The sequence below is a fragment of the Anabas testudineus genome, chromosome 15, assembly GCF_900324465.2.
Source record: "Anabas testudineus chromosome 15, fAnaTes1.2, whole genome shotgun sequence".
NCBI lineage: Eukaryota > Metazoa > Chordata > Actinopteri > Anabantiformes > Anabantidae > Anabas > Anabas testudineus.
This window is the reverse complement of record NC_046624.1, coordinates 13,290,702-13,310,615: the sequence shown is the minus strand read 5'-3', so window position 1 is coordinate 13,310,615 and position 19,914 is coordinate 13,290,702.

Genomic DNA, 19,914 nt, shown 5'->3' with positions numbered 1-19,914 from the left:
AAAAAGCCCTCCTTGCTCGCCGGTGACTGTCAGCTTAACCATTCATTACTGTTGGATCCCTGAGGACAGCTCAAGCCTGTGGGCCACTGTACATACCAAGACTTTAAATTGGTCACGCTCCAATGAAATGCGAGAAGTGTGTATTTGAATGAAGACATGAGAAAGTAAAACTGCGTAAATGGAAAAACAGCAGATGTCGCAGAAAAGACTGAAGGAGAATGTAGAAGTTCAGACGCAAACTCTATTCTATTTCCTCCCGTTGATTTCCTGGTCTCAACTGAGTTCTCCTGAGTCTCAAATGTGAGGGGAGTGCACACTGTCACATGTTTCTCTCAGATCCAGAGCATCCCTAGGTGAAAGAGAAACATTTGCATTAGCATATGAAACAGCCAAAGCAGTAAACATTCATTTTTATTTAGATTATTCATGAGTATTTTCCTACTGTATACAGAAAACACATGGGGATCTGAACAAGTACGATCACTAGATATAGCCACAAACATGAACAAAGGCCTTTCTAATTATAAGAGGTTGCTAATGCATCCTGACTGCACCTGCTGGAAATATGATATTTGGAAGTAATGGGACATTTGAACAACGCTGATCATGCACAATAGATGGCAATGTTAATCAGTGAGACTGAAAACAGAATGAACTATCTGAGCAACAAGTGGATGAACTATCATGGAGGTTTGTGGAAACATACTGACAGGATAATGACTTTAACCCCTTAGACTTTTCCTAAGCTGTTTGACTTCTTTGTGTTGTGTTTGTGATTCCCCAGGTATCAATCCTGATGACTTTGGTGACTTCGTCCACCACAAGGTTAATATTCTTGGCTTTGAGTAAACGGTGATCACTGTAAATGACGGTCATTGTCCAAACTGTGACTGAGTGAAATCATATTGTCCTGAGATAACAGGCCTGAATGCATTGACTCCTGCTCGATTTCAGAGTCATTTCATCAATCCGCTACTCCCAACAAATGGCTTTAAAAACACAGCACCATTAATCACTATTAATGTCTCTGGAAAATTGGCTTAACTATCTGTAAAACCTCCCACAGAGAAGCCAACGCTAATGCTGTTTAACTCGTTCCCATTATACAAGACAGGCATGTAAACACCAAACAGAAATTATCAGTATAATATAGAAATGTTACATAACCTATCATTTCCCCATTGGCTGCATATGATTACTGGGTAACTATTTATTATGGTAGATAAACACAATGACAATCAGTCATGACATACTGTTGTGTTGAAGCATCAGTGTCCCTCTTACCCATACCAGCGATCCTGCTAAGTCAGGATAAAATCCAATTTATAATCTACTCTAATACCTACATCGAAACTTCTTCTTACAGTGAATTGGACTCTCAGTCCCTCTTTGACTCTTAGCTCTCCTTCTCCATTCAGGAATGACAGGCCTCTTCCTTTCACCCCCCTTTTGTTTGAAGAGTTTCCAGTGTAATTGGTTGCCTGTAAATCTATTTGCATATGCACCGTGTGCCCAGTTCTCCTGAGACCACATTCAAACACAGCTAATCTGGCATTGGGGATTTAGAGCAGCATACTTATGTGAGCTCAACAAACGATAGACAGGGAATGACAATATCTTCACCATTTTGTTTTCACAATGTTATTTCTCAGTTAAGACAATGGGGAAGCGTTATTGAAACAGTTACAGTGTGAGAGGGTTTTAATGTCTGCCTACCAGTTAAAGCTGATCTAAATATTAAATTGGAAGCTATGTTGTTTTCTTACAGATTGTTTTGGATGGTTTAGTAACAAGAATGAGTTCAACAGAATTAGTGGACTGGATGCAGAAGAAACCTCCAATGGAACCAGACTCAGAGTGGGCGGATACCCGCCTGGTGGTGAGTGGAAGCACAAAGAGAGAAGAAGAGCAACAAAAACCAGACACATAAAGAATATGATCATTGAGGATGACGAGCAGCGTCCAGGTGCCGTCAGCAGATCCGACCTGGATCACACAACCTCCTTTCCAACGTGAGACTCCGCCCCACCATTCACCTGAGTCACTGATACAGATAAACAACAGTGATGCTGTGTCGACACTGGGTGTATTGTGAACAGAGATTTTCAGCAGCACAGCAGCAGTAGCTCTGGCACTCAGCGTGTATCTACACCGGAGGCGTTCAAGTACAGTTCAGAGTGTAGGTCATCCACATTTTGGAAATGTGAGTTACTACGTGGGCTGTGTAGACACCTTGATAGATTAAGGTAGGAGTTTCATCGGTTCCATGAGATGGAGAAAACAGCATTCAGCCAATCAGCAAAGCTCGTGTCTCTATAACAATGTACAATAAGCAGTGCTGTATTAGTTTAGTGTGTTAGTGTGCTCATATGGTATGTAGCAGTAAGTAGTAAGAACATAATTAAAACTTTTACAACTGCGTTTTAAGTTAAGAACACTTAATCATAACAACAAAAAACTAAGAAATGCCTGTTGTTGTGGCCTTCATCTTTTGTAGTGCTGATTTTCAGTTTCTGCACAGCAGCCATTGCAATATTTGCACATTATTCACATAAAGGTCCTGACATTGTAAAATTATTTTGAAGTCTCTGCAGTAGTCCTGACTGACTGTCCACAGAGCCTGGAGAGTTACAGAGTAGTCTTTTGTGTGATGGAGAGGGAGTTACTGTACCTTCTTTTCCATCATTAAATACATAATGGCCCAGATTTTGTTTGCTCCCAGTCTGTGTCAACACCAACTGTGGGCTCTGGTTGACAGCACACTTCACAGTGAGCAACGACTGCTGAGCTCATAGATGCTGGGTGCGCTTGGTTCCTATTACTTCAGACTCTTTAAACTGGAAGATGTTTGTTTCCATAGCAGCCCATATCGGTGAGACTATCCAAATATGTTCAGAAACTGTATGCATTCGTTTGCAGTGGTTTTATCTTATCAGAAAGTGTCTCGAGGAATAAGTAGAGAATAACAAAACGTATTATGCGAAATTAGTCGAAAGATATGCACTGTCTGCTGCTCTGTTAAAGAGATGAGCTTCGAACAATATTAAATAGGTTAGATGAAAAAGTGTTAATCACACATATGTACTTAGGCCTTTGATATATCTTGGCTCATTTAAGAACTGCAGAACACCACTTTGACTCAGCGATCATTTGTGACTCACCAAATATGGCTTTGAAGTTTCCTCATGCGTGAAGATGTCATCTTTGCTCATCCAAATTAAATCACTGTTACTCATCAGCTTTTCCATTTGAGCTCATGTGCTATCTCAGTGTTAACTAACCCCACTGGCCATTTAGGGAAGCAGACATACAGACTGTGCTGTATGCTGCTGGAATATCAGGGGATTAACCCTTGACACAGCATCTTTGTGCCACACCTTATGATACTAATGAAATGATTCCATAATTCCCACGCTTACTGTCTTTAACCTTGTAGGACACTACTGCGGGGGTAATAGGTGGTGCATAAATATACATATCTAACTTTTATGCTCTTACAGAAAAAAATTAAATGTCATAAGACTAAAATAATTTATAATATATCTTCCCCCGTAGCTTTTTCACATTTCACAGTCTATGAAAATGGGAAAGGACTGTGGTAAGCATTTTGAATATTTTGTTTGATAAGCCCCTTGAGCTGGTTACAAATTGCCATTACTGTTCTGCTACTTACCGACATAGAGAGACAATTATTTTGGGGGGCAAATTACACATTTAAGGAGGTTTTCTTAGCAGCTCTATTGTCTCTTGTGAAATGGAAAATAGCTAGAATCAATGGAGTGTGTGGGGGGCAGCACCACATTGCTTTAAGTAGGTGGTGCAAAAAAAAAAAAAACTTTACAAATGAACAAAAACTCTGTATGTATTCTAATTTGTGAGGATAAAGTAGAAAAAAATCATATGATGTCTCCACTATAATAATACTGTAGGAACATTCAGCTCACCATATGGCCGCCTATCTCTGCTAGACGTTAATATGAAGTGTGATGACCTGTAGCCAGTCATCCATGAAGACGTGCGCATTAGGCATACACACACACACACACACACACAACGTTAACAGATCCACATTCACGCTGCAGACTTTATGTGCTATTTTTTTCTAGAGTCAATGATTATTGTGCATAGATAGACCCAAAAGCACACATTACCTGGAACAGAAGACTTTTCTGTTAAAACAGCAGCAGCTGAATAGAAATTCTAATCATGGTGATGCATGAATATATCAGCTGCTCGAAGGGTCGACACTTCCCCCCCACAACTGTTTCCTATTTTTTTTCTTCAGTGTTTTAACTCTCTGCATTCTTCACTTTATGTGTACCCAGTCAAAACACACTTTGCCGTAGCCCATGTAGTGGAACATTGCTTGGTCTCGGAAATGCACTCGAACAGCTGCATTAGCTGGAATAGTTTTCAGACTAGTTTTCAGTCTCGCAGAAGCGCTTTAGTCTCGCAGAACCGCTGTCCATTGAATTGCAGCAGATTGCATTGAGGTCTTAATAATGACAGTTCTGAGTCACTCCCCAAATAATCTGTCTCAATTCATACACCCTAGAGATGAAACTGCAGCTCAGTATTAACTGGAGAGAAGCTGTCAGATCTGTCAGGAGCAATAGTGGAAGTGCTTACTCATCACAATGTGCTCTTGGACACCCACTGCTGATCCCTATACAGACTGGACATACTGTATACTGCTTATTGAATGTTTCAGTGCATCCAACACCAGTGGACGTCTTTTGGCCAACCTATGTACTCCACTGTAGCTTAGTCTTTCTAAATGCATCTGGTGCATTTGTCACGTTGGCTAGTTCTGAGTAACAGAAGAAAAGGAGGACAAGAAAAAAAAAAATCTTCCGGATCAGACCCACGTACTGTACTTCATGTGTCATGTCTGTCTACCTGCTGTAACTGAGCAAAATGCTCAACAACTTAATTTTCTGGGGGAACAGAACACAATTTATTTTTATCAGCACTGTGTTGATAAAAAGAGTTTTGAAATCAAAGAGGAATATTCCAGGTAAAGGAAATTCAAGTTACCAGCTGTCGGCCGAGCTGAAGATCTGTCTCTAATTGGATGGAGGTAATTATAGCTATGTGACACAGGTCACAAGCAGATTGGTTATTCTGGCATGAGAAGCAGGAGGTTTCTAATTATGTAACCATAAAATCAGTGTTTTTCCACCCTGTTCAGCCCTTACATGCAGGGGATGATGTATTTACAATTAGGTGTTATAAGCATAGAATTAGACATAGTGTGCAACAGACTACAGATCAAAAAAGCGAGAAAGCAAGTTCTGCACAGTTCAGAGATTTAACATTTTCCTGAATGATGGGAAATTAATTTGCAAAACATCATACTGTAGATCAGAGTTTTGCTAAAAGGTGCTTCAGGTAAGCAATGGTGTAATAGAGATATAAACCTGGGACATGTGGGCTTCAGGCTACAGAGTAGTAGCAAGAGTTGTTAAGAGTTGTACCTCATGCAAAGATTTTTTTTCAGAAGGTTCAAAATATAAACAGCAGGCATATTGTGGGTTGTAAAAATTTAAGAAAAATGATAGTAGGGCAGTGTAACATTTAGATATAGCAAAGACATTAATGTAGTTTAATGGAAAACATTCTAAAAGCACAGATTTGTTTGGTAAAATAGTTTGGAAAAAAGGAGAAGGGCTATTCAAGTGGTTATAACATTCACAGTATTTAATAATTTTAGTTAAAACATCAACATTATTGCATTAAACGTGTTAAAAATTTCTCAGCTGCAAACTATTGAAGGGTTGCAATCCCACTGTGTGCTTCGCACTCAAAGACATTCTCTTTAAACTGTGACAGTTGTCATTTCTAATCTGAAAAGATAATCCTTGTCTTTATGGATCCAGATAGTTTCTATCGAATTGGTGACACACTCTTTTACAAAAACACTGCTTTGCTCTCAGGACACCCTGGTTGCCTAGAAACAATAACAATAGTGGTGCAAAAATATTTTAAACACACAATTCAAACATTAAAAAACAAAAACACCTTTGAAATTATTAACTGTAAGCACCAGCTACACCAAAAAAAAAACCTTTGTCCATAAGGAGAACTGAACTGTATTTACTGTAACCGCAGGACAATGAATGAAGAGGAAGTGAGATACATGATATTGAAGTGTCAATGAAATAATGGCTCAGGTTATCTTGTTATCTTGTTAGCTTGTGTCTGTGAGCTTAGCACTGGACAAAATGTCAGAAGTTCCTATTATTGTCCACTTTAACAGTGCTTTGTCTGCAATGTAGATAATGGTAAGTGCAATTCACTTGGTAGTTATCATAAAATGTGACATCCAGGAATTGGATAACCTTTCATACAAATCAAGCAAAGAAAAACTTAATGGTGTAATTGCCTGTGTGGCGAACAAGGATATGTTCATTGTGCATAACTTGTCATTAATGGTGATGCTAAATAGCAAGGAATTAAAAGGTTGATAAGAGTAATGTAGGTCTGCAATGGGACATACTGAAACATCCTCACCAAACCTCTGTACCACAGTTTGTAGCAATCCATCCAGTAGATGTTAAAGTGCAGATGAGGTGAAAACCTCCATCTCCTGCTGGATCCACAGAAAAGGTCACAAAGACATTAAGATGCATCCTCTGGGCACCAGGAATGTCAAATGTTCTTAACGGTCCATGGCTAAGGCCTATTTTCAGTTCACATCTTCTAAAGATGACTTGTTTAAACGTCAAGGTAACGAAATTACCATTTCCTTAGATACCAAAAATCCATAAAGCCTATGTACTGTATGTCTTATCTTCCTTGGAGGGTGTGGGAGACAGATTTTCAATCGAAAACTTTGATGAGGGAGGCAGTGATGAAAATCTCAGAGGGAACAGGGGGGTTGGGATGGCGTTTATGCAGAAGCAGGCTGTAATGGTCCAAAATCCTGCATGAGCAGGTGGGACCTGCTTAAACCTCCTCTAGTTACAGTATGACAAAAATGAATATGCGTACGGACTCCTGATCAGTGTGCCAAGTTCTTTGTAAACACAGATTGCCAGAGTGATCAGTATGCTACTCCTCTTTCCTACCATTCAACAAGCACACACACACACACACACACACACACACACACACACACACACACACACACACACACACACACACACACATCTGAGCACTCATAAACTGTCAGTGAACATTGTGCTTTGTGGAGAGATCTCTTCATTTATTCAGCAGATGTAGGGACCAGAACTGCTGGAAGTCCTTCGTTGCTGGGTTCATATATGACCCATTAGGCCAGTCTAGAAATACAGCAGCTGCTCTAATTGCCCCTGCTGTGTTATCCTGTTTGTAGGCTTTCATCTACCTGCACTCACCCATATGGAAGTAGATACCAGATATGTGGCATAGAAAGGATGATAATGCACTTGGAAGGCCTTTAATTAATTCTGTGGCTGTAACAGGAATATACATCACCTCTTCTTATTTTTAGGCTTAAAGTTCAGGTTATTCATTTCTCAATTACAAAATTTTTAGTTTAGAGTCTGAAAATGAACATCCTGTCCACTGCCATGTTATGTACCGGCCCACCAGCTGTAGTGCACTGTGTGGCATGGCAATTAGGTTTATTCAGAGAATAATGAGCACCCAACAGAACATGCAGCTTTTTTATATTGGTATGTTGCAGCATGCATTCTGCAGGAGTCAAGAGTCCATCATGAGAACAGCACACATTAAAAAACAGCAGTGCTCATGTTGTGTCAACAATTCCTGACTGTATCATGCAAAAGAATAAATGCAGAGGTTATTTTAACTTTTAATAAACTCCCTAGCTGGAAACAAAGAGTATTTCTTTTCAGCAACACTTGCTCCCCTCATGGCTGTGTTGATGTAAATGAAAGGCAGTCTTTTCATTTTGTCTGTGTTGAGTAATAGCCCACTGAGCATGCCCTCCTAATTGTTCCTGTCAGGCTTGTAAATCATGGAAGTCTCCCCTGCTCTCCATCACACACAGCCTCTTCTTGCATAATCCTATTAAGCTCAACACTACAAAATAGAACGAAGCAATAATGCTTACAGGGGCTGTAACTTTTGTATATTTTATAAATATCCCTCGGTGATTGAGAATGTGGAGAATGCTCCTGGAAATAGCTTCACGTGATACTTAGTTCACAACTTGGCTTTCACCTGAGTGCAAGCGATTAGCTTGCATAAACATTTCATATTTTATATGTACAATGGTGATATGAAATTCTACTGCGCTTCTTTCCTTTCATTTAATAAATGAGACATTTATCTTGCCTTTGATATAAAATTTGTTTCAAAAAGTGAAAAAAAAAAGCGCACATAACAATACTTCTTTTACAGCATACTACCTTTTCTGCTTAGTCTAAGGAAAAGGGCTCTAGCCCTTTTTGTAGACACCACTACCTCCAAATACCTTTGAGAGACGTCATTCCAATCACCACAGTTATCGTCTGTATGAAGGGTTTAGACACGCTGAAGATAGAAATCACAGATCAGTGATTGAATAATTGGAAACAATGATTGGATGGAATGTGAAGATCTAAACAGTTAAACTATACAGGCACCTATGATGGGCTCTAATAATGTCACGACCCACCACTGGCTCCAGATGTTTGCTTTTCCCTTGACCTACAGCAAATTAAGGTGGTTCAATCCCATCCTGATCAGCGGCCAGGAAATTAACTTAGACTGTAGACTGCCCCAGACAGTTGGTGGCAGGTCAGTTTTTTTCCTCCTGTTAAGAGCTTCAAACACTTAAGCTATTAACCTTTTTTCTGTTTGGACAACCTGGATGGATCACCCCATCTGCCAGTCTTCTTGTTACAACTTCCCCTTTCCTGTGTATTTTTTTTTAAGTTACCACAAGATTGAGCCTACTTTTTATTGTTATATACCAAATGGACGACAGCCTTAAAAATGGCCTGAAGCCATCTCCTGGAGACAGGCATGTGCTTGGACAGCCAAAGAGAGGCAAATGACTCAATTTCGAGTCCATTTGAGCCAATTGTGGGGAAAGCTATTGGATGCCTTTTCTGATGTTGTTGCAGTGGGTTGGTGTTTTAGCTGCTGGGCTAAAACTCATCACTGCAAAGTTACAGAAAAACAAACACCAACCAAGGCTTAGTCCCAGCTGCAGTACATGGCACATTTGAATGCTGATTATTGCAGTATATGATAAACATTCCTTTCATAATGTACCCTAAGAGGTACTTTATATTTTCTGTTTCTTTTTTCAATGTATAAACACTAATAGCATTTCTCACAGCCACAACGACCTAGAGTAACAACACCTTTTTGTTTGGAAAATGAACAGAAATTAAAATGAAAAGCAATAGAAATCAATTTAACTCTCAAATATGTTAAAAAACTATGTAGCTTTTTATTACATAGCCCTACATTGAAAAAAGCAATACAGTTTGTACCACGGTTATGTTGTATATAAAAGCAGCAGTAAAATAAAAGATTGGACAGATACTCCATTTTATAATAATCTGCTTAAACCTGTAGCACTCACCCTGTGAGGAGCAATGCAGAATTACAGGATTTCATTATCCAAAAGCAAAGCAAATAATCAATGTAAACAGACTCTGTACAGTAGCACTTTGTTCCGATTGGATAATGATATTCTGATAAAATGGTTCTTTTTATGTAAACCTGGTTTTGACCTTTGAATGTAATGGACCCTGTTTGTCTTTTTTTGTTATTTACGAAAGTTTATAATTCAGTGCATCAGAAAAAAGGTTATTATTATCTCCACACAAACTCAGGAAGGGTTGTATTACCAAGATAACTGTATTAAACAGCCCATTTCACATCTCTGAGATTACAGTATTATTCTGATATTAATCAAGCATCGTACACTTTTACATCACAGAATGGTACCAGCATTTATTTTAGGGAATCCCATCTGATAATTCATTACTAAATACATTTGGAGTGGGGTAAATTAATCTTTTATGTAATGTGAATTCTATTACATTGTCATATAATCGTTCTTTGAAGTTTGTTCAATGAGCAGTGAACAAAGATATTGGCGACATGTGAGCTGGTTTTTGTGAGTCTTGGATGTTCGACAAAATTATGATTAAGCTCTTCCATTATATCGGCCAGTGAATCCTGTGAGGCTGTTGATAGACTGATTGTTTGTCTTTGGTTTGATGCTTTTTCTATGTAAATCCCCAGATGGTGAATACTGGTATGCAGCCACTTAAATATGTTCCTTCGCATCAAACTGCTAATGCAGAATTGAAGATTGCCATATTGCTTTTGACTGCACCCACAGGTCCTTAACAAGGACAATTAATCCATAGAGACAAATGCCTGAAAGTAGACAATGATGGATGTGTGTGCAAAACAGGGCTCCTTGAATATTAATTAGTGACTACCTCTAGACACACTGAAGAGGCACACCAAGGGATACAAGCATCCTGACATGGTCAAAAAGCCATTTATTCACTAACACGACAGCACCTATGCATACTCAGTGACACCTCATTGTTTTGTGAAAGTGCACTGATGCACCACTAGATACATGTTGCCACCAATAAAACCCATATAAATTGCTCATTGAAAATTGTTATCTGACTTAATTTTTTTCTTTTAACTTCTAGTCTCCAACTATAGAGATTAATTAATTAACTTCTTGGTCTGGTTCTCAATTAGCCTACTCTGTAATGAACTGAACAGTATGGATAGCACAGGGTTAATTGTGTTTGTGCCTATTAAAATGTTCAGCACATTGTTGAAGCCACTAATGCAGTTCTAGTCTATTATTCTAGGGTGCATTGTCTTTTCCTTTTGTTAAATTTATGGTCTGTTCACTGAGTTGTATAGAAATTAACATTATACAATATTAACATTGTTTATACACTAACACACATTGTGTGTGTGTGTTGCACTTCTACAACAGTGCCTGAGTCATGATGGACAAAAAAGGATCCAAACTGATGCAGCAGAACCAGACATACGGTCTTATTGTTCTTCTAGTAATAGATCTTTTTCACAGACACATTATGACCTGTCACAGAGAGAAAAAAAATGTGCAAATTATAAAATTAATGAAAGCCAAATTCCATTGAGCTGCTTTAGTTTCAGTGTGCTGTCGTTGTGCATGATGGCTCACAGTCTGTCACGCTATCATGGTTTACTGGGACGCTTGAACACAACAAAGCCATCATTAATGTTATTAGTAACACCTAAGCTTTTCCAAGTAGAAGTCAGAATATCTGCTGTGAAAGGGGCTCTTTGCAGCATACTGCTGTCAGTTTAATACTAGGTCTTGTATTGAAGTGGCCCAAATCGTGCTTTTATTACGTGAAACTATACAAACAGTATGTTGACTGCCAACATTCAGCGTCTGACTCTGGCTATCACAGTTATGATATATGATGATATACTGTATGTCACCTGAGTGCTACAGTTTCCTCCTCCGACCAGCTGAGGCAGTGTCCCCGGAAGCCTTTGTATTTTTGTTTACTAGTTGTTGTTTCTTCTCGCATGTCTCGGCTGGTGGCTGGTGTGTCACTTGTCTGCCTCGTTTGATCCCTGTTCCTGTTACTCACCCTTTTCCCAACCTCTAGCTTTCTTCTACACGGTGTTTTCAGAATAGTCAGTTTGTTTGTTTCTTCGAAGTTCAGTTAGTTTTCGTATTGTTGGTCAGTTCCAGTTTTTCTTCTTCTTCTTTGTGGGACATCTTACTCTGTGCTTGTTGTATTTCTGCAACTTGGCCCGCTTGTTACAGTAGGCTGTTTGTAACAAAACACACCAGCCAAGATGGATCCAGCAGAAAGAAACCAACTACAGACAGTGATCCAGTCCCATGGGGTCACCTGCAGAGTCAGACAGATGCTAATGTTTCTGCCCTAGCTTCAATTAGTGCCGTTGCTGATCAGGCTTTGCTCCTGGCTAGTTCTCCCTCCGTGTAAATTGGCTCAGCCTGAATGTTTGAGACCAAGCGGCGCAAGGTAAAGTACACTCTTTCCCTCCTTGGCGGACGGGCTCATGAGTGGGGAATAGCTGAGTGGGAGAGCTGCTCCTCCTTCGATAGGTTTGTGGAGGAGTTGACCTCCATTTTCAACTCTTCCACCCATCGCCAAGTGGTTGCAGCGAAGCTGTTCAGCCTCTTCATCCCTGTGTTCCATCCATGTTCCATCCCTCTCCTTTACCAAACCCCGGGGCTCGCCTGGCAAAGTCCCGCCCCTTCAAGGCACCAGACATCAGGCTTCTCCTCCTGCTCTCCAGACCTGGAGGAACTGATGCAGCTGGGAGGGACTCGTCTTCTGGCGGCTGAGAAGCAGCGTAGTCTTTTGGGAGGTCTCTGTCTCTACTGTGGGGAAGCTGGATACTGTCTTTGTCAGTTCCCCTATAAACATCGGCTCTCGTCAGCTAGCAGGGAGGCTCTGACGAGCTTCACCTCACATACGTCTTCCCACCCTCGTCCAGTTCTGCGGGGGGAGCTGTTTGGAGCAGAATCCTCAGTTGAACTTGATGTATTCATTGACTCAGGTTCGGAGGGGAACTTCATTCAGCTTCATTGCACTCCCTGGTGCAGGGTCTCAACCTGAGGACTGTCAAGCTGAATGATCCTATTGAGGTACGAGCCCTGGATAACCATAACCATACTGTCAGGTGTAAGACTGTTCCCACTAAGTTGGTGGTGTCGGGAAACTACCAGGAGCGCCTGGAACTTAATATCAGTTCTTGCAAGAACACTCCATTGTTGTAAGGTCTCCCATGGCTCACCCTGCATGACCCACACATAAGCTATTGAGCGGGGAAAGTGAGGGACTGGAGTTTGTTTTGTCTGGCTAATTGTTTACGCTCTGCTAACCCTCCTTCCTCCACCAGATCTGTGCCTCCTCCCACGCCTGTCAACCTGTCTAAAGTGCCTCCTGTCTATCACAGGAGGTATTCAGCAAACGTAGGGTGACTTCTCTGCCTCTGCACCGCCCTTATGTGTGTGCCATTGACTTACTGCGTGCTACTATCCCCCCAAGGGTAGAATATTTTACATCCGGGACTTCCTCCAGGCCGGTATCATCAGGTGACCTTACGTACTTGGATTGACTATAAGGCCTCAATGACATTATTGTTAAAAATAAATACCCTTTGCCTCTCATCTCCTCAGCTTTTGAACTCTTACAGGACGCAGTGGCCTTCATGAAACTAGACCTGGAAAACGCCTACCACCTGGTTTCGGATCAGGGAAGGAGATACACCTAAAGGTCACTACTAATACCTGGTTATGCCGTTCGGATTCGGCTTGGCCAGAGTTTTAGTAAGTTTATCCTCAGGTTTTCACCCACAGACTAATGGCCAGACGGAGCAGGTTAACCAGGAGGTGGAAAAACTGTTGCAGTGCATGGCGTAGTCCAACCACTCCATGGGCTGTTCACCATTTGAAGCGGCATACGGCTACCAGCCTCCCCTCTTCCCTGAACAGTCTGCCCGGGCCTCTGTATCATCTATTGAGGCGGAGACCTGCCCCTGCTTACACGGTCGGGGATGAGGTGTGGCTCTCTGCCAGGGACTTACCGCTTAAGGTGGAGAGTAGAAAGCTTTCCCCTTGTTTTGTTGGTCCTTTTAAAATTGGTGAGTTTATTAACCCTGTTGCTGTTAAGCTGGCCCTTCCAGCCAGCATGAGGTTGCAGTTGCTTCGTCGGAGTCCACACGCGCTCTCCTCTGGCCTCCCTCCGCCTGCCCGGCTTGTTGATGGCTCCCCGGCCTACACCATTCGGCACATCATCTGAGTTCCCCGCCTTTGGGGGGGGGGGCTCTTCCGACCAGCTGAGGTCAGCAGTTTTCTCCTTTTTGAGAAAGACATTTTGTGATTTTGTTTTCCTCGTTAGTTCCAGCGTTCAGCTGTGATTTTGTTTTCTTGTTAGTCAGTGCTAGTTTATACTGTGCTTTCTTTTGTTTGTTTAACCAGATCAGATAGTCATTAGCTTGCCTGCCTTTTGCAGAGTAGTTAGTCTTCACCTCATTTTGAGGATTTTGTTTTGTCCCGTTCGTCTGCATTGGATTTCCTCTGTACTGCTTTATGTTTACTATAGAACTGTTAATAAATCTTTGTGGTAAAACGTACTCTGTGCTTGTTGTATTTTTGCAACTGGGTCTGCTTGTTAGCCTGTTTGTAACAGAAAGTGAGCCATTACCACAAACAGATCAAATTGGACTTAAAATTTGAGGCTGAGCCTCTAATGTGATCACAGTTTTATGATCCTCAGTGGAAGCAGAAAAGCTTGTGTGTTTTATCAAAACAATAGTAAATGTAATGTCTTCCTTTATTATAATATTTTTTATACAAAATAGATTGTTCACCACAGACAGCCAACCTACAGTAGTCATCAGTTCAGGATTTGGACTGAAATGTCTGTAGCCAAGTGGTGCTACTTTTTTCATTTTGTGCAGCAAATCTGAACTATATCCTGGAGTTTGAACTGGATAATGACAGAAATCTGAATACATAGCTCTTTTCTGTGACTGTAATCTGGTGAAAGTCAGGCTTAAATCATTCTTTCACAGCTGGGTAGTATATTAAAAGTCTTTGAGGTTGTTCAAGGATTTACTTTGTAATCTTGAGAGAGAGAGAGGGAGAAATATGAGAGTGTAGCAGAGGGCTTTGGTTTAACACTGGCTGCGGGTGAAGAGTGAAGAGTTGCTCAGTCAGGCAGCAGGCACAGCTGCAGGTTATCAGGTTGATTAGCAGCCTGATAAATAGCAGCCTGATAAATTGGGCTCCTCTTGGCTGAGAGTGCAGACGCATGCACCCACAACCAGTGGTATGAAGAACAAAACGAAGCTGAGCTTTGCATTTCATGTAGCTGCATTTGTGTGTGAATTAAGCCTGTGTGTTCATTTCCCCCCATCATGTTGGGCCATGATATTTACATGTTTGCATAAGCAGCATATGCAACTACAACAAAAAAGGAAAATAATGGCAGACTTAGAGTTTTACTAACACTAGATAAAGGTTATCTCACTAAATTGAGGGTTTCTGTTATGCATTGGAAATGTGAATTAATTTATTGTGACCTATGCCTCTGAAATACCGGTGCTGCCTGTGATTGCTCCTGCTGGGTGTTGGACGTCACAAAGTAATCACCATGCTCTTTTACTAGTACAATTTTAGAAAGGATAAAAAAATACTTCAAAAAGACATTTTAATGTGGCAGGTATGTAGTTTTATAAAGATATGCTGCGACTGTGACCCTAGAGCACAGAGTGCCAGAACTATGACTTCAGCTAACACGTAGATGGACTCGAGGAATACCATCTACGGTACCTGTGACACATTTCCTGTGAGATGGAGCGGTATCTGTGCAGTCGTGTGCAAGATTGACACTTCACTCAGAAGACTTGGACATTTTTTGGCAGCTGAGTGTGTTTCACCTCAGAAGTACCAATGTTTTACACACTCTGCCAGCATACGAATAGGATATCAGATTTGTCCCTTTTTATCTTTGCAGTTCAAGGCTGGCTTTTTTGTCAAATGCAGACAGGCAGTAAATTGAACACTCAAAGTACAGTAGAGGGGGAAGAAAAAGAAACAGGACAGTGTGAAGAGAGAGTATGGACATTTTGCTCAAGTTTATTTTTTTACTGTTTAATTGTCTGTCAAGTGCAGTGATGTCACCGTCACCAGTGCAGGTGTATGTTTTAAAATGCAGGGACAGAAAGAAGCTTCTGTGTTCTGGTAGGTGTCATTTTAAGGTGCTCATTTGAAAAGTGCCCTCACTGGAATGTTTTTTTACTTGGTTGTTGGATTGAATCATGGTCATCTTTTTCAGTGAAATATTAAAGCTATAAAATGACAGACTTAACATTGGTGACCATGCACTCCAGTAATATGATGAAACTGCATCATATTACTGAAGTAAAACAGCAACAAAAACATCCAATAGCACGACACAAGTTCACATCCTGAACTATTACAGATCCTGTTTGAATTTTAAATGACACAGAAAAGTCTAAACATTTTTTAATCTCCTATTTTTATTTTATTTTTTTTAATTCTTTGCTGCTGAGTCCTGTGCATGACCTTTCATGGGGAAAGCAGAACTGCAAGAGACACTGGCCCGAGTTCTAAAAGCTGTGTTTACTGTTGCACTTCACTGCTGTCTGCTATCTCTTAGAAGCTGAGCACTTTTATCATCCATAGCAACTACAGATTTTATTTTCATAGACTGGATAAGAGGAGAAGGCGAGTGTCTTATGATCCTTTGGCGAGGGTCTTTTCAGTTCGTTTACACTGCACTACTTGGCAATTTCACACTGCACAACTCTGAAGTTGTGATAATCTGTGTTTTGAAATGTTCAACAGAACGTTTGTTTCCCCTCTACCATCCCTGCGTCCAAATCTGAGCTACACTGAAGGCTTGGTAGAAGACAGGCTGTGAAAATGCATTTCTGGACCAATGTCCATATTTGTGCTGTTATGGGTGATGCTATGCAACCTCTTTCACCAGACCATACTTGGATCAGCTTTACTTTTCACTGATCCCATTCTAAACCCCTCATTCATTTACATTTTAACTACCAAATAATTCCAAATATTTCAATATGACTTTTGTTTGATGTCCATGAATTCTTAGGTTCTTACTGTTGCTGTTGCAGCTTTGAATATTCAGTCAAAGAGATCATTTGCACAACAGTCCGATCCCTTTTCCTAAGCTCGGCATACTTTTCTCTGAGTCCAACAAAAGCAGAGCTTACCAGACAGCAACACTGCAGCTAATCTTCTTGGCTGCAAGGTGCCTTACAGTTTAGTCAGTGACATACTGAACATTCAAGCAATGCAAACGGAGCATCCTGGGTCCACTGGCGATAAATCACGAAGCAGGTCAACACTGCAATGAAAAAGAACATGCACATCTACACATCCGTGATCTGTAATGAATCCTGCTGTGGTTTCTTTTAAATCTGTCATCGGGGTTCACACTTTTGATTTCTAGAGACCACTAACATCTTGAACAAAAATAAATAAATCTCTCACATACTCCTATGTCAGGTCACACAGTCTTTTTGTAATATCTAGAAAGTAACAGCTCATCACTAAACAATGTGGATGCTCCTTCCCACCACATTCAATCTGAAATCGGTTCATCACACGATTTAATGATTTATGGCACAGATCGATGCTTTCTGTTGACAGACCAAAGGAAGGAAAGGAAGAGCTCTAATCCTATGTAAACAGTTTTTTAATGAATCAATAGTCAAGTGATGCATTAAAGCATTTGACAAGCCCTAGAGATTGCGGTACAGTTCATAAATCACTCACTGTAACTTCAAGGGCTTCCCCATCAAGAGAACATCTGATGACTTGTATAATGTGTTTCTGTGTAAACATGTGAGGGGTTTAGAAAAAGTCTAACTGGCATAGCTGCAGGCACTGGTTAGCACAGAGGATCCGTTTGTGTGCTGCTAATCTGCCAACATCTGTAGCCAAGGAAGAGTCCCATCAATATAAGTTTTAAAATGTTGTTTAGCTTTCTGTTTGAAACACAGTGTGTACTTATATTCTTTTCACATAAACCCAATACATATGTTCTTTCAATAATCCTATGATGAGTTTCAGTTATACAAAATATTTGTAGGGATAATTCAGCAGCACCTTTACATTACCCAAATCCCTGCTCATACCAGTTTACACTCACTGCATAATTGCAAATAAACATTTTTAAACAAATCCTGTGCACAGTAATTCTAACATAGAAGATAATTAATGAATTTGAGCTCGACTCATGCATCATTCCTACATCATGTCATACATAAAATGTAGAAAATTACAACTAATTTTAGAAACAGGGATTTGAGAGAGGCTAGTTTAAAACTGAGAGTGAAACTGAATGTAATCAACAGTGAAGGAGCTCAGGTCACACGGACCAAAGATGGCCCAGATGAAAGGGAGAGGAGGTTCTGAAGTCTAAGCCTGGAGTGTCCTGTGTACTCTTTCCCATCTTAAATTAATTACTTCCCATTTAGACTGCCACTTCCTATGTCCCCACATCTCTCAGCAGGCTCTCTGCCTCAAATGTGCAGTTCACATTGCACCGTTTTATATTGATGCTGCAGAATCCGTAACTTCTAGCATTGTATAGCAGGAGTATGGTCAGTAATCATAAAGAAACAAAAGTGCAACAACTGCAGTGTTTGCATGCTAGATAAGATAAATAACTTTCACATGGATCAAAAATAACTGCCAACACTTGTACAACCAACATTTTCCAATATGGCCCATAAGAACCCCAGAACAATTGGCAGCCATTTTTAAAACACTTAAAAAAAAAATAAAAAAAAAATGGACAAAACAGCATTGACACATATTTAGCTGCCTCTTTTCAGGTAACAGGTGTGTTTTTTTTTTTTTTTTTTTTTTTTTGAAAACTAATTATATTAGATTGAGAAAGGTTGTCAGATCAAGAAAAGACACTTTTACAAAAATGTCCTTCTATTTTGGCCTAAAACAAGGCTACGTTCGAGGCAGTTCTCTCTTTGAAATCCTGTAGTATTTGGATGATTAATGCTTGCAGAGTTATACTTGCTTGTCTTCATGCAGAGAAAAAGTCTTTTTGTTTTTCTCCATTTGAGTTGAGGTTATTTTCAGACAAATATTGATTCAAATATGACACTAAATAAGACTTCTGGGCACTGACAAACTGTCATTAATAAAAGACACGATGTTTGCCATTATGTAACCCAGAACACAGAAGAGTTTGTCCCTGAGGTGAATTAAGGAAGGTAAGTACTCCAGAATGTCCAAATGGATGTTTAAGTAGGTTAAAATTAACATCTGACAAGCAAAGCCAACAATAGAACTTCAGGCGAGACTGCACAACCCACTCACTGCAAATGCAGGCTGCATGAGTAGAATACTTCTGTAATGCTTAATCAGTGAAATCACTTGCAGTATGCCTTCATCAGCATAATGTTGAATATACTGGATTCCCTGTTTCCTGGTTTTCCCGTATGAGTATTATGAATATGAAATCATGAATAAATAAATTCAGATAGTCTTAAAAACTGAGATACAGGACCAGCACAATGGCAAATACTAAACCCTGTTTACAATGGAAACATTACATTACATGTTGAGAGGATGGTTCATTATATTACATTTACCTTTAGATATGACAAGGAGTCTGCACAATGAGTTGAGTTGCATAGTCCAAAAGCTAGGGTCTGATCTATCTGATGTTGAAAAGGGCAAATCTGCATGCCCTTGAGACAGAGGAGATGTGGTCGGTAAAGCTCAGTAGATCATCAGTGACCACCCCCAGGTTTCTGGCAGACTTGGTTGGAACAGTCACTGTGCGGCCTCTGTTGATGCTAATGTTGTTTTATTGAAGGTCTGGCTGGGAAGACAAGAACCTCCATCTTTATTAGTAAATACACCTGCTTTCATTTTCTAATTTAAATGAATTTGTTACATCCTGTAAACTGAGATGCAACGTGCAAAGTGTGTGAGTGTTAATGAGGGGAAATAAGGCAAAAGGCAAAACTCAGTCAGGGCTGCATTCAGAGCTACTGTATGGATTCGATACACAGCACAGTCCCAGAGGAAATGCAGAGAGTTACAGATCTCAGCTGCTTATAATCAGCCTTTATTCAAAACCAGGGCCAGGCAAATCTCTGCTGAATATCATAACCCTTTTATCTTTTAATGTAGTGGCTGTGAATTAAACCACATTTAGCCAGTCCAGCTGAATTAAAGTTGAGTGGTGTATCATTTAACCAGGATACTTTATTTATTTACTCTGTACTTTGGAAAACTATATTGCAATAAAATACAGGACTACTGAATTCTCACTTGTGAGGCTTCATACTTCATTCCTTTAGAAATGACACCGCATGATGAGATTTGTAACAGTGTGAATAGCTAAATGTTCATATTCAGATGCCACCTGT